Source organism: Gossypium arboreum, chromosome 10 (genome assembly GCF_025698485.1).
Source record: "Gossypium arboreum isolate Shixiya-1 chromosome 10, ASM2569848v2, whole genome shotgun sequence".
Classification (NCBI taxonomy): Eukaryota; Viridiplantae; Streptophyta; class Magnoliopsida; order Malvales; family Malvaceae; genus Gossypium; species Gossypium arboreum.
The window spans coordinates 24,289,015-24,303,331 of record NC_069079.1 but is presented as its reverse complement, the minus strand read 5'-3'; the positions used below and the strand labels follow the sequence as shown (position 1 = coordinate 24,303,331).

The 14,317-nt window shown below is 38.1% G+C and overlaps 1 non-coding gene across 1 annotated transcript; it reads left to right on the top strand.

Annotated features, from left to right (window-relative positions):
• The first annotated feature begins 13,759 nt into the window (after positions 1 to 13,759).
• Positions 13,760 to 13,866, top strand: LOC128282665 (small nucleolar RNA R71). The gene has a single exon (XR_008273019.1). It is a non-coding gene; the product is annotated as a small nucleolar RNA R71 (small nucleolar RNA).
• The last annotated feature ends 451 nt before the right edge of the window (positions 13,867 to 14,317 follow it).

The following is a 14,317-nucleotide window of genomic DNA, read 5'->3' as shown; positions in this document are numbered from 1 at the left end:
GTCGAACCCAATGGAACTAAAAGTACTAGTAATGACTATCTTTTTATTATCTAGCCTAAGAATAAAAGGGGTTTTTGTTTTAATTAACTAATTATCTAAACTAAGAATGCACAAAGAAAAGAATTGGGGAATTGCTTTTGGGAAAATCGATTGACTTGAGACAATACCTAAGGAAAAATCCACCTAGACTTTACTTGTTATTCTGGCTTCGAATCGGACGATTTATTCATTCAACTTGTTTCGTAGAGGTCCCTAAGTTATGTTGTTATCCCTATTCAAGACTAATAACGTCTAATCCCTAGATTGCATAACCGAGACTTTTCTTTAATTAACACTCTAAGGTTGCATTAACCCAATTTATGGATCCCCTTATCAGGTTTCACCCTAATCCGGCAAAATCTTGTCACCCTATTTCTAGGCGTGCAATCAACTCCGCTTAATTATGGCAAAAGTACTCTTAGACAGGGTCTATTCCTCCTCTGAATAAGAGCATGTCTTGAATCAGTATCCTGGGATATCAAAACAAGAATTAAGAACACATAATTAAGAACAAGTTAAATATTTATCATACGATTCAGAAAATAATAACAAGATTCGTCTTAGGTTTCATTCCCTTAGGTATTTAGGGGTTTTAGTTCGTAAGTAAATAAGAAAACATCTCAAAAGAATAAAGAATACAAAACATGAAGAAAACCTAAAACTTCTGAAGGGAAATTGAGGAATCTTCAGTCTTGATGATGAATTCGGCTTCTGAGATGGATCAATCGGCTTCCTTAGAGTAACTCCTTACCCCCTCTTCTCTGTCTCCTTTTTCTTCCTCCTCTAGGGTGTATTTATAGGCTTTGGAATGCCTAGAGGCCTTCGAAATTAGCCTTTTCCGAATTGGACTCAACTTGGGCTCGGCAGGGATACGCCCGTGTACGATTACTTTAGGCCGTGTTCGATCCTGTTAAAATGGAACTGGCGTGTGCTAGACCCATGTGAATCGTGCTCCAATTCTGCCAGATTGACACGGCCGAGTGGTCTGCCCGTGTGAGGAGGTTCAGATCGTGTTGTTTTCGTACTTTGGCCCAATTTTTCTGTTTTTGGCCCGTTTCTCGTTCCTTTTGCTCTCCTATGCTCTCCTAAGTATAAAACATGAAATTAAAGCATTAGGAGCATCGAATTCACCAATTCTAATGAGAAATCATCCATAAAATGCATTAAACATGGGGTCAAAATATGCATAATTTACGGTTTATCAAATACCCCCACACTTAAGCATTTGCTTATCCTCAAGAAAAATCCTCAACTCATAATCAAAATAAATTCTTCTCAACTTACAATTCCTATCGATAATATCTCAGAATAATCCATAGGTAATCATACATTGAGAATTCAACTAAGAAGAACATAAAAGTTTCAAACATTCCAAGTTGAGTATTTAATCATGCAAACATAGGTGTTTCTCCGCATCTAAGTAATTACCTTTGATTCAGAATATCTCAGAGTTTCACATCCTCACTAAAGATTCACTCAAATCACTCGAGGTGTTTAAGGACAATAAATGAAGCACTCAATAGTCAATAATGAAAAGTCATTACCATAGGCTTGCATGAAAATCAAATCTCCACCACTATAATTTAAGATGATACATCAATCAAAAGGCCTTTAGAGCGTTGTAACGAGGCTTGGTTAGGAGGTGTGGTCACAAGCTAAAAGAAATGGTTAGAATCGAGATTGAATTGAAAAATTACCTAACTAGAAAAAGAGTTAATCTTTACTTACGTACAACAAAGCTTATTCTCAGAAAATGAAATTACAGATATGTATACATAGTTTTCCTTTTCTTTTCTTAAAGAACAAATTAAAATAATATAGACTAACTATCAAGAACAAAAGATAGCTAGGCAATCCATTCAACTCAAATCTCGACAAAAAATAGGGATTGATTTAAGGGATTTCAACAATAATAGGTTACAGGTTAATTTTAAGGGTAATACAAGGAATAGCTTGTTAGGCTCAAGGGGGTTTACTAGGGGCTAATCGTGGAGGTAGGCTTTTCATGGCATGAGTGGGTTAATCCTACGTGCCTTAATCATTTTGATATATCAAATCAAATGGTGTAGTCTCGACATGCATAATCAAGCAAGTTCTAGAATAACAGTTCAATACTAATACACTCAAAGAAATAATAAAAGTGAGCATGAAAGGATGAATAGATGCTCAAAAGGCTCAAAATCTCACAAAAATTATGGCTTTTTGATGTTTAGACTCGTGAATTCCAATTCAAAGTAATACCTAGACTTGGGGAAACAACCTATAATTTTAAATTCTTAAAAATCAACTTATCATGCTTGATTCTTTAATGTCTTAAAGTTTAAACAATCAATGCATAAGTGCCTATGTTTTAATTCAAGATATATTAATCAAAATCATAAATCAATTAAAATTTATGCTAAATATGATATGAGAGCTTTTTCAAGAGAACAAGGTAATCACTCAGGGATTTTTCTGATAATGAAATAAATATTCCCCCACACTTAAGATGTATTTTCCCTCAATGTACAAAGATAGATATTAGAGTATAAAAATAAGATAGGGAGAGAAGTGAAACTTCCTGTATGATGAATTCCTCAAACTAAAGTTTTAGAGAGTAATTGGTTTGAGAGTGGAGGAGGATACTCCGGCGGTCGTAGAGGTTCATTAGTCCAAAATTCCTGCGCCAAAAGAATATTATATCTAGTGGTAGCTATGGTTGTGGTCGAGCAGGACATGGCAGTCGTGGAGAACCTTGCCCGGTGGAGTTTTAGTTCCTATGTGATGATGAGCTTAAGAGCTCTATATAACTGTGATAAAATCAGGAACTTTTTAGGGAATATTAGGAAGAATAAGTACTCAAAAAGATATAACTGAAATTAATAATTAAAAATAAAATTCTAAAATCTAACAAAAATAAAAAGTAGTTTCAATAAAAATTAAAAACATAAAATAATAAATAAATATTTATAAACATCTTCATCGTAGGATGGTTCGCGAGATGGACTGGTGATGAGATGTGGAGGTGCTGACAAATCTGCTGTAGAGTAGCATCAATGTTGTCAAATCGTTGAAAACACTGCTGCTCGAATCGGGTGAGGCGCTCAGAGATGTCAGCATATGAAGCCGCCGCATGAACTGGACGAGAGGGTGGTGGTGGCTGAGTCGGTGGGTCCTCGTGCTATGGGAGGACATCATCAGGAATGTTCTCGTAGGCCTCCTCCTCGGTAGATTGGGCGAGACGATACTGGGGAGGGTAGGTTCCTCGGCGCCTCTTGATCATCCTCATGCTAAGCATGCTCGAGATGCCTTGTGGAGACATCTGACAAATGAGGGTGAGGGATGATTCTTGGGTCGCGGTTTTGAGGAGCCCATAGTGTTGTGCTAGCCTAGTCACATAGGGGCCAATGGAGATGACCCCCTTCCGATGCCACTCAGTCTGGTGCTGAATCGCAAGGGCGATGAAATAGGCAAGGTCAATGACGTGTCCTTGCGACATGCACTATAAGAAGTAGACGTCGTGGGTGTTGATGACGCTAGTGCTCTCTCGCCTCCCTGTAATTGTGTGAGCTAAAATAGTGTGTAAGTACTTCAGGGATGGTGAGAGAACTGATGCCTTGGAGCAGCTAGGATTGTACGAGGCCGTGCTAGGGGCCAAAGTGTGCCAGAACTTCAAGGGAGAGAAATGTATGTGGCGACTGAGAGCATGTAGTTCATTCTCCTCCCTGAACTCCTCCGTATATAGGCCTAGTGCAGCGCCAAAATCTGGGACGCTTATCTGGTGAATTAATCTGCCTAGGCGAAACTGGACCGTGTCGGGATCATCGTACCTTGTCATTACAGTCTGGAGATGGAACATTGAGCAGAGTTCCACTGTGAGCTCGAGGTATGTCGGCTCGATAATCCCGAAGAATAGCTTCCACGGGTCGGTGGTTAAGAGAGCCTGAATCACATCAGCTATTTGGACTTGTTCTCTGAGAGCCAGTCGATCTTTGCTGACTCTTTGCTAAAGGTCGGGCCCGAAGTATTTGGAAGAGCTCTTCTTGGGGCCCTCGTGGAAACTATAGGAGAGGGTGACGAGTTTCCGTGGTTGGACCCACTGAGGATGACTCCCTTCCTCTTCTTCGAGGCTGGTACAGCGATTTTCTTTCCTCTTAAAGATGACATTGAAGGCCTATAATATAAAGAATAATAATAACAGGTAAACATATTCGAAGGGGAAGTAAACTATTTCAGCCAAGACTACTAATATGAAGCAAACTCAACCACAATAATAATGAAAATGAGAATAGAAATGTAATGGGTATAAGGTTTTTCTAGTCTCAATTTAACATAAATTGTATGGTAACTAACCTAGGAATGCAATTTAAATGATAGACATTGGCATGATAATAGCATGAAAATAAGCATAGTAATGTCATAGATATGAGGTGTGTCTAACAACTTGATTTAATTCAAAATGTATAATAAAGAATCTAAAAATGCAAACTAAATGATAAAGTAATGAACAAAAATGAAAACTAGTTCAAAAGTAATGGAGATTATGGTAATAATAAGCATTAATAATGAGTAAAATAGAAGTGAAAGACGTAAACAAACGCTAAGGGAGAGAGATTGAGCTTTAAAAATGAAGTTGGAGGCGGCACACGGGCGTGGCTAGAGGGTCGTGTGGAGTTGCAGCAGCTAGGGTTAGGGTTTTTAAATGGAGAAGAAAGTGAATAGTGCAGGGTATTTATAGATTTTGGGGCACACGGCCATGTCACACGCCCGTGTCCCCCAATTTCAGCTTGTGTGATTCGCAAATTTCAAATTTGGGCGTGTCTGGCATTTAGTACACGCTCGTTTTCCTCAGGCGTGTGGGTTCACACGGCCATGTCGCACGACCATGTCTGTGACAACCCTAAATTGACCCTAGTCAGAAAGTGGTTTCGGGACCACGAAACCGAGTCTTATAAATAATTAAAGGTTATATTCTGTGTTTATGATGTGCGTAAATGCTTGTGTGATAGTTCCATACTTTAATTTGGTCAGTGTATGTGAAATTTATTAGTAGGGACTTATGTGAGACAATTTAGAAATATGCTAGGCAGGTGTTAAAGAGGCCTATTAATATATGTGGGAAAGTGCTTGTCCTTGCATGTCAAATTAGCCAAATTAAAGCATAGTGGCCGGCCATGCTATGGGTGGAAACATGTCACAAAGAAAATAATGAAAGGGAATATGATGAAAACAAAGAAAAAAAAAGTGTCCATCCTTTTTCATTTCTTTTGGCCGAAAGTTCTAAGGAAGAAGGAAGGAGCTCTTGCTTCATGTTTGGCTTGGAAGAGGATTAGGAGGAGGTTCGGCCATACTTGTGTCTAGGATAAGGTATGTTTGATGTTGTGCCATGAGACTCATGCATGTTTTTAGTTGTTAGCTTGAGTTCTAACTAGCCCATGGTTCAAATCTTTGCTATGTCATGGAGATGATATTCGCTAAGGTGGATTGGTGTTGATGTCATTTCCATGCTAAAAGTGAAGCTTTGTAATGATGCATGTGATGGTGGATTGATGACTCTTGAATCTTCTTTTAGCATTTTTGAGTGAGACATTAAGTTCTTTGTTTAACCATGACCAAAATTGAAATGGTATGGTGTTGTGATGCATTCGCCATGGTAGGAAGTAGAAGAGGAATGTGGTTGTTGTTCACGTTATTTAGATGAGAAATGGTAGTAAGGTGAAGTGCAAATGTTAGTGTTTGATTTACTAGTGTGTATATGTGTATTAGCGAGTTTTGAATTTGAAACAAAATGGTATGTAGTCAATACAAGTAACCATATTTGTAGGAAGTATTAAGCATATACTCGGCCTCAACCTAGACATGTATATTCTACCACATGAGATAGGTTGGTGTTGCATGTGTTCGGTTAGAGGCAAGCATATTGATGCTTTTATCTTGGCTTAGATAATCGGCTAAAAGAGAGTGTGGGCTAAAATGTTGAGTTTGATTCATGATTTCCATATATATATGTGACTTTAATGCCTAATGTATATATGGGCTAAGTACCTTGAGGTTCTCTTCGATGTTCAAATGAATTGTGTTAAATTGCTTAATGTGATTAAAAATGCGCATGACCATTGTGTATTTGAGCTAAAAGGTGGCCATATGACCTATCAAGCTCCTTGTCATATTCTCGCCATAAGCTAGCATAATGAGACTTTAATAAGTTAAATTTGTTTGAATTAGCTCAAGAGCTTAGAGGACCACCGTTGGATAAGGGAAAGGAAAAGTTATCGAATAGTCTGAAAAGCGTTCGACCACATCCGAGGTAAGTTTTCAAGCAATGAGACTTAGTTTATGATTTGATTAAGTCATAATGTATGTGCATAGAGATCGTGTTATAAAGCAAACTAAACCATCTTTGTTTGTATGTGGCTAGTGAGCGAAATGGGAATGCTTAATACGTGACTTGTGTTTGAACTCTAATTAAGAAAATGAAATTAGATGCGTCATGATTTATTGATATGTGCATAAATGTTCGGATGATAACCGGGCTAAGTCCCGAGAGCATTTGAGCTAGTGGCTAATTCCGGGCTAAGTCCCGAAGGCATTTGTGTGAGCTACTATATCCGGGCTAAGTCCCGAAGGCATTTGTGCGAGTTATTATACCGGGCTAAGTCCCGAAGGCATTTGTGCAAGTTACTATAACCGGGCTAAGTCCCGAAGGCATTTGAGCTAGTGGCTATATCCGGCTAAACTTGAAGGTACTTGGTTTGGGAACGAGTGATCTTGCTGTAATAATTTAAATTGATACGCTCGTAAAACCCAACGATGAGGTACGTTTCGTATATGCATTAGGGTGGTGATTCCGTTTAAATAATATTCGCTCGATAAATTAATGAGCTTAGGCCTTAGCTAAGTTGATCTTTGTGTATGAATATAAGGGTTGGTAATGTGAAGTAAGTATGATATTGAGAATTTGTGCATATGAGATTATCCGTTTAGCCATATGATTGCTATACTTTGGTTGTGTCTAATTTCATGGCTCAAACTTACTAAGCATTAAATGCTTACTCCGTTTCTTTGATTCTCTGTTTTATAGATTTTGGGTTCGTCAGCTATCGGACTCGGGATTATTGAAGTCGAAGTCTCCCACACTATCAAAGCCCCTTTTTGGTACACTTTTGGTTGAACTTTGAAATGGCATGTATAGGACTACCCCTTTTGTTGTTGGTCATGGACCCTTTGGTTTTGTATAAATTTGAATAGCCATGCGAAAATGGCTTATATACACTTTGAGCTTAATATTATAATCGTCTTGTAAGATGTTCATTAAGAGGTATGGAAAGGTTTGGGAACGATTAGCCATTGGAATGGTTAATCATGATCATATTTTGTGCTATATATGCTAAAGGGCTAGTTGAATCATGGAAACTATGTAATAGGTAAAGTTTACCCTAAAGGCTGATGCTGGCAGCAGCAGTGATGTGAATGTGAAAAATCACTAAAAATAATAAGAATGGAATTAAATAGCAAATAAATTATGTAATCGAACCTTGATGAATCTATTTTCATAGAAAAGTAACAGAACGGTCATATGAATAGTATATTATGAGATGTTAAAGTTTTCGTGAAACAGGGCCAGAACGGTTTCTGGATTCCCTGTTCCGACTTTGGAAATTCATTATAAATTAACCAGATATAATTAGAAGTCATGCCTTACATTTATAGATTCCTATTTGAGTCTAGTTTCATTAGAAATAAACAGCATCAGTATTGAAGCCCTGTACAGGGAGATATCCAAGTCGTAATGCACAAAGGTCAGTGTAGTCGAACCCTGAAACAGGGGGGACTTTAACTAATAAACTGTACTAATTGGTTCGACCAAAAATTCTAGAAAAGAATTTGTGGATGGATATATGAGTTTAGTTTCAGGAAAAAATTACGAAACTGATTTTCGAGTTTTGGAACTCAAGATATGATTTTTAAGGTGACAGTGACACAGTTAGTCAGCTGTCTGGAAATTTTTAAAATGGACTGTGAAAATAAGTGTATTATGTCTGTTAGCACCTCGTGTTCGACTCCGGCAATGGTCTCGGGTACGGGGTGTTACAATGTCTAGCTTCATTCGCTTCTCCTACGCCCGTGTGTTCAATCCCCACGCCCGTGTTATTTCAACAGGTTCGACCACGGGTGTTAGACACGGGTATGTCGCACGCCCGTTCTAGTTTCTCAGTTTCAACCACGGGTCTTCACACGAGTGTGTTGCACGCCCGTGTTTTTTTGGCATGCTCAACTACAGCCATGTCGCACAGCCATGTTGTTTTATCATAGCCCGTGTTGGGGAAATCTTTTGCCCTGTTTTCACACAGCCTTAAGCACGCCCGTGTGCTTGGCCGTGTCTCTGTGGAAACACCTGTATTCAAGATCTCTATTAGTAGGTTAGGAGTTAAATACCAAAATTGAAAGAAATTAATAACGTTAATGCTAAGTTGCCTCCCGAGAAACGCTTATTTATAGTCTAAGCTCGACTTACCTCTTCAGTGAATGGTCATGGTGGTTTGAGGAGTTTATACTCCTTATTCCTGCTATCAATCTCATCAAAATAAGGTTTTAATCGGGTGTTGTTTACCTTAAAAGTGCCGAACTTGGGATGACTCACCTCTACCGTACCGAAAGGAAAAATACTGAGTACCGTAAGAGGGATTTCCTCATTCGGTGTGGTAGTGACTATGTGGGGATCTGCGGCATCTAATAAGACCTTATCACCAACCTTAAGTAAATTTGGAGAGGTATCAAACTCATTCTAGCGTAATTTTGGTTTATCGTGTGTTCTCGGTTTATGTGCTCACCATTCGTCTAGCTCCTCTATTCGTAGCCTTCGTTCTTCATGAATGTGTCCTCTATCATTTCTGGAACATGGCTCATGAACTTTTTTTAAGCTCAATTTCTGCAAAGTCAAATTGTCAGTTTTTGTAGATTGGTGTGGACCATTACCTTCAAAGTTCGATGTGATGCCAGAATTACGAGCTTGAAGGGTGATCGTTTCGTCTCCCACACGAAGTGTAAGCTCACCTGTGCCAACATTAATAATTGTTTTAGCAGTTGCTAAAAAGGGCCTCCCTAAAATCAAAGGGGTGTTATTATCCTCCTCTATGTCTAAAACAACGAAATCAACGGGAAATATGAGCTTATCTACTTTCATTAGTACATCTTCAATAATACTCCTAGGAAATCTTATAGTTTTATCTGCCAATTGAATGTTCATCCTAGTTTGTTTAGGTTTCCCAAGACCTAGTTGCTTAAACATTTTGTAAGGCATGACGTTAATACTAGCCCCTAAATCAGCTAATGCATGACTTATATCTAAACTACCAATTAAGCAAGGAATTGTAAAACTCCCTGGATCTTTCAATTTGTGGGGTAGCTTATTCTGTAGAATTGTAACACCCCGTACCCGAGTCCGTTACCGGAGTCGAACACAAGGTGCACACAGACTTAACTTAATTGTTTTCACAGTCCTAAAAAAAAATTTCCAGACTAGCTGGTTACTGCGTCACTGTCGCCTTAAAAATCATATCTTGAGTTTTAAAGCTAGAAAACCCGTTTTGTAAATTTTACCTGAAACTAGACTCATAAGTCCATCAACATATTTTTTTCTAGAATTTTTGGTAGGGCCAATTAATACAGTTTATTAGTTAAATTCTCCCCTAATCCAGGGTTTGACTACACTGACCCTCACGCATTACGAATTGAATATCTCCCTGTAAAGGGATTCAATACTGATGTCGTTTGTTTCTATAGAAACTAGACTCAGAGAGGAATCTATACATATATGGCATGACTCCTAATTATCTCTGGTTAATTTACAATGAATTTCCAAAGTCAGAACAGGGGATCCAGAAACCGTTCTGGCCCTGTTTCACGAGAACTTTAATATCTCTTAACATATAACTCATATGACCGTTTTGTTTCTTCCATATGAAAGTAGATTCATCAAGGTTCATTTACATAATTTATTCGCTATTTAATACCATTCCTACTATTTTTAGTGATTTTTCACATCCACATCACTGCTGCTGTCAGCATCTGCCTTTAAGGTAGGCTTTACCTATTTCATGATTTCAATGATTCAATTGGCCCTTTTTGCATACATAGCACAAAGTGTGATCATGATTAACCATTCCAATGGCTAATCGTTTCAAAACAATTCCATACCTTATAATGATCAACATACAAACGATTATAGTACTATGCTAAAACATATATAAGCCATTTTCGCATGGCTATCCAAGTTTACACAAAACCGAAAGGTACATGACCTACAACAAAAGGGTAGTCCTATACATGCCATTTCAAAGTTCAACCAAAATTGTACCAAAATGGGGGCTTTGATAGTGTGGGAGACTTGACTTCCAAAATCCCGAGTCCGATGGTGACGAGCCAAAATCTATAAACAAAGAAACAGAGAAAACGGAGTAAGCAATTTATGCTTAGTAAGTTTGAGCAAGAAATTCCAGCACAACAAAAGCATAGCATTCATAAAGCTAACGGATAATTTCATATGCACAAATTCTCAATATCCTACTCATTTCACATTCCAACCCCTATGTTCATACATAAGGGATCATCTTAGCCAAATACCGGAAACTCATTACTCGATCGGCGAATATTATTCAAGGAATCAACTAATTCAAGCACATACGAACATACCTCATTGCTGGAATTTTTCAAGCGTATTAACTAAAAATTTTACAGCAAGATCGCTCATTCTCGAATCACGTACCTTGAATTTAACCGGATATAACGACTCGCTCAAATGCCTTTGGGACGAAGCCGGTTATAGTGACTCGACGAATGCCTTCGGGACTTAACCCGGGTTTAGTAACTTGCACAAATGCCTTCGGCTTAGCCGGATTTATTAACTCGCATACGAATGCCTTAGGATCCTAGTCCGGATATAGTCACTTAGCACAAAGCCTTTGGGACTTAGCCGGACATCATTCAATAACCGAGCACAATTATCAATAAATTATGACACATTCAGTATTTCATTTTCATTAGCAAAACTCAAACACAAGGCACTTTTCACACTTGCAATTTCAGCTCAATAGCCACACACAAAGAGCATGATTTTAATTTGCTTTAAACATGATCTAATCAATTCAGAATTTAAGCTCTATTACTCAAGAACTTACCTAGGATGTCGTCGAACGATTTCAATGGCTATTCGACCACTTTTTCCTTCCCTTTGTCGGATCTAGTTCCCCTTTGCTCTTGAGCTTAATTTAACAAATAAATCGATTTAATCATTTGAGCATCGAAAGAGGAATACAAGGTACTTAGCCAATATATATACTCATTAGGCATCAAAGTCGCATGTGTACGAAATCATGAATCAAACTCAACACATTAGTTAATATTCCTCTTAGCCGAATTTTCTAAGCCAAGAATAGGCATCAATATGCTTGCCTCTAACCGAATGCATGCACACCAATTTCCCCTCATGTGGCCGAATATGCATGTCCATGTTGAGGCCAATTATACACTTAATACCACACAAAACAGCATACATTTTACTAACTAACGCATTACATATCGTAGCTCAATACACATCTCTCATTTACTTCATAACCAAACATCATCACAAGCAAATATACACCTTGAAATAGTATATATGTCATACCAATACATCATGTACAAACATATATATATATATATGCTAGAGCTGAATCTCAAGTTGATTGTAACTAAACATGAACAAAATTTCAAAACACAAATCTTACTTTCCATGCAATGAGCATAAATCACACTTTTGGATGTACCATGGCGAATACATCACAACACCATAATTTTGGTCATGATTAAACAAAGAACTTAATGTCTTACTCAAAAATACTAAAAAGAAAGTCCAAGAGCCATCAATCCACCATCACATATATCATTAGCAAGCTTCATATTTAACATGCAATGGCATTAACACAAAATCCACCTTGGCCAAATACCATCCCCATGATATAACAAAGGTTTGAACCATGGGCTAACAAGAGCATCAAGCTATCAACTAAAAAAAACATGCATGAATCTCATGGCACAACCTCAAACATACCTTAATCTTGATGCAAGTATAGCCAAACCTCTTCCTAATCCTCTTCCAAACCAAGCATGAAGCAAAATTCCTCCCTTCCCCTCTAGTATTTTCGGTCAAGAGAGAATGAAAAATAGATGAACAAATTTTTTTTCTTTTCTTTTCCTCATTACACGGCAATGGGGCATGCATGAGACCATTTTTTTCTTTTTCCATTTCTTTATTACCCATGCTCATTAATTTATTTTTTTCACCCATGATTCACCAACAAAACATGTCTATGACATGTTTTGCCCATATTTCTTTGTCATGGCCGACCATCACTTGTAAAAAGAGGGTATTTGACATGCAAGGCCATTGTTTTGCATGCATGCTTTAATTAGTCATCACACATTCCCCCATCATACTTTCAAAGTTTTCTACTAGGTCCTTTCTAGTGAAATTCACATTTATAACTCTAAATTAAAGCATCAAAAATGTCACACATGAGTTAACACATATTATAGGCATCAAAATAAATATCAAATTATTTTTATGCCTCGGTTTTTGTGGTCCCGAAACCACATTCTGACTAGGGTCGTTTTAAGGCTGTCACAAGAATAGCTGAGCAGACTGCGTTTAACTCCACATGCGACGCTTCGTCCAACTTCCGATTATTTACTAAAAGCTCTTTTAAAAATTTCATTGCATTTGGCATCTGCGACAAAGCTTCAATAAACGGTAAGTTAATATGTAATTTTTTCAAAAGTTTGAGGAATTTACCGAATTGTTCGTTTGAGCGGTCTTTCCTTGTCGCGTTAGGGTATGGGACACGAGGTTTATATTCTTCATTCACCATTTTGTTATGACTTACCGCACTTTTTACCTTTACTCACCATAGTTTCTTGCACCAATTCTGGCTCAAGCGTAATGAATCCTTCCTTATCTTGAGTACTAATTGCATTGAGGTGTTCCCTTGGGTTAGGTTCAGTATTACTTGGTAAGCTACATTGTGGTCTTTCGGAGATTAGTTTGGATAGCTAGCCTATCTGAGTTTCGAGTCCTTGGATAGATGCTTGTTGATTTTTAAGTGTTGTCCCGGTATTTTGGAAACGGATTTCTGACACTGATATGAATTTTGAGAGCATCTCCTCAAGGATCGGTTTCTTCTCTTGTTGATAAGGTGGCTGTTGAAAACCCAGAGGATTATGTGGCTTTTGATTCCTTTGGCCACCCCAAGAGAAATTTGGATGGTTCCTCCAACCTGCATTATAAGTATTACTGTATGGGTTATTTTGAAATCTAAAGTTATTGTTACCCATATAGTTGACTTGTTCCTCTTCGATTGTAGGATTGAAGGATTGATATTCTGTATGCACGCCTCCTCCACTTGAGGAACACCTCATTACTGGATGTACCTGCGTAGAACCAAGTAAACCATCAATTTTTTTATTAAGAAGTTCTACCTGATTTGACAGCATAGTAACTGAGTCGACGTTATAAACGTCAGCTGTTTTTGTTAGCTTAGTCCTCATGACTTGCCACTGATAGTTATTCAGTGACATTTCTTCAATTAATTCATAAGCCTCTTCAGGTGTTTAGTTGTTGATGGTTCCTCCAGCAGCTGCGTCAATCATCTGTCTTGTTGAGGGATCCACACCATTGTAAAACGTTTGAACTTGTAGCCATAAAGGCAACCCATGGTGAGGGCACCTTCGTAATAGATCCTTGTATCTCTCCCATGCATCGTAAAGTGTTTCTAAGTCCATCTGCACAAAAGAAGAGATATCATTACGTAACTTAGCCGTTTTAGCCGGCGGAAAATATTTTAGTAGAAATTTTTCGGTCATTTGTTCCCAAGTAGTGATGGACCCTCGTGGTAACGAGTTCAACCACTGTTTAGCTTTGTTTCTTAGTGAAAAAAGGGAATAACCGAAGGCGAATGGCATCATCAGAAATGCCATTAATTTTGAAAGTGTTGCAAAACTCCAAAAAATTCGCCAAGTGAGTGTTGGGATCCTCATCCTGCAAACCATCAAACTGAACAAACTGCTGTATCATCTGAATTGTGTTAGGTTTCAGTTCAAAATTATTCACAGCAATAGCAGGTCTAACTATACTTGACTCAGTTCCTGTTAAAGAAGGTTTAGCATAATCATACATAGTACGTGGAGTAGGATTTTGATTAGCCGCAATTGTAGGAGGTAGCCGATTGCCTTGGTTTTCAGCCATCTCTTCGGTTGGGGGTTGAGT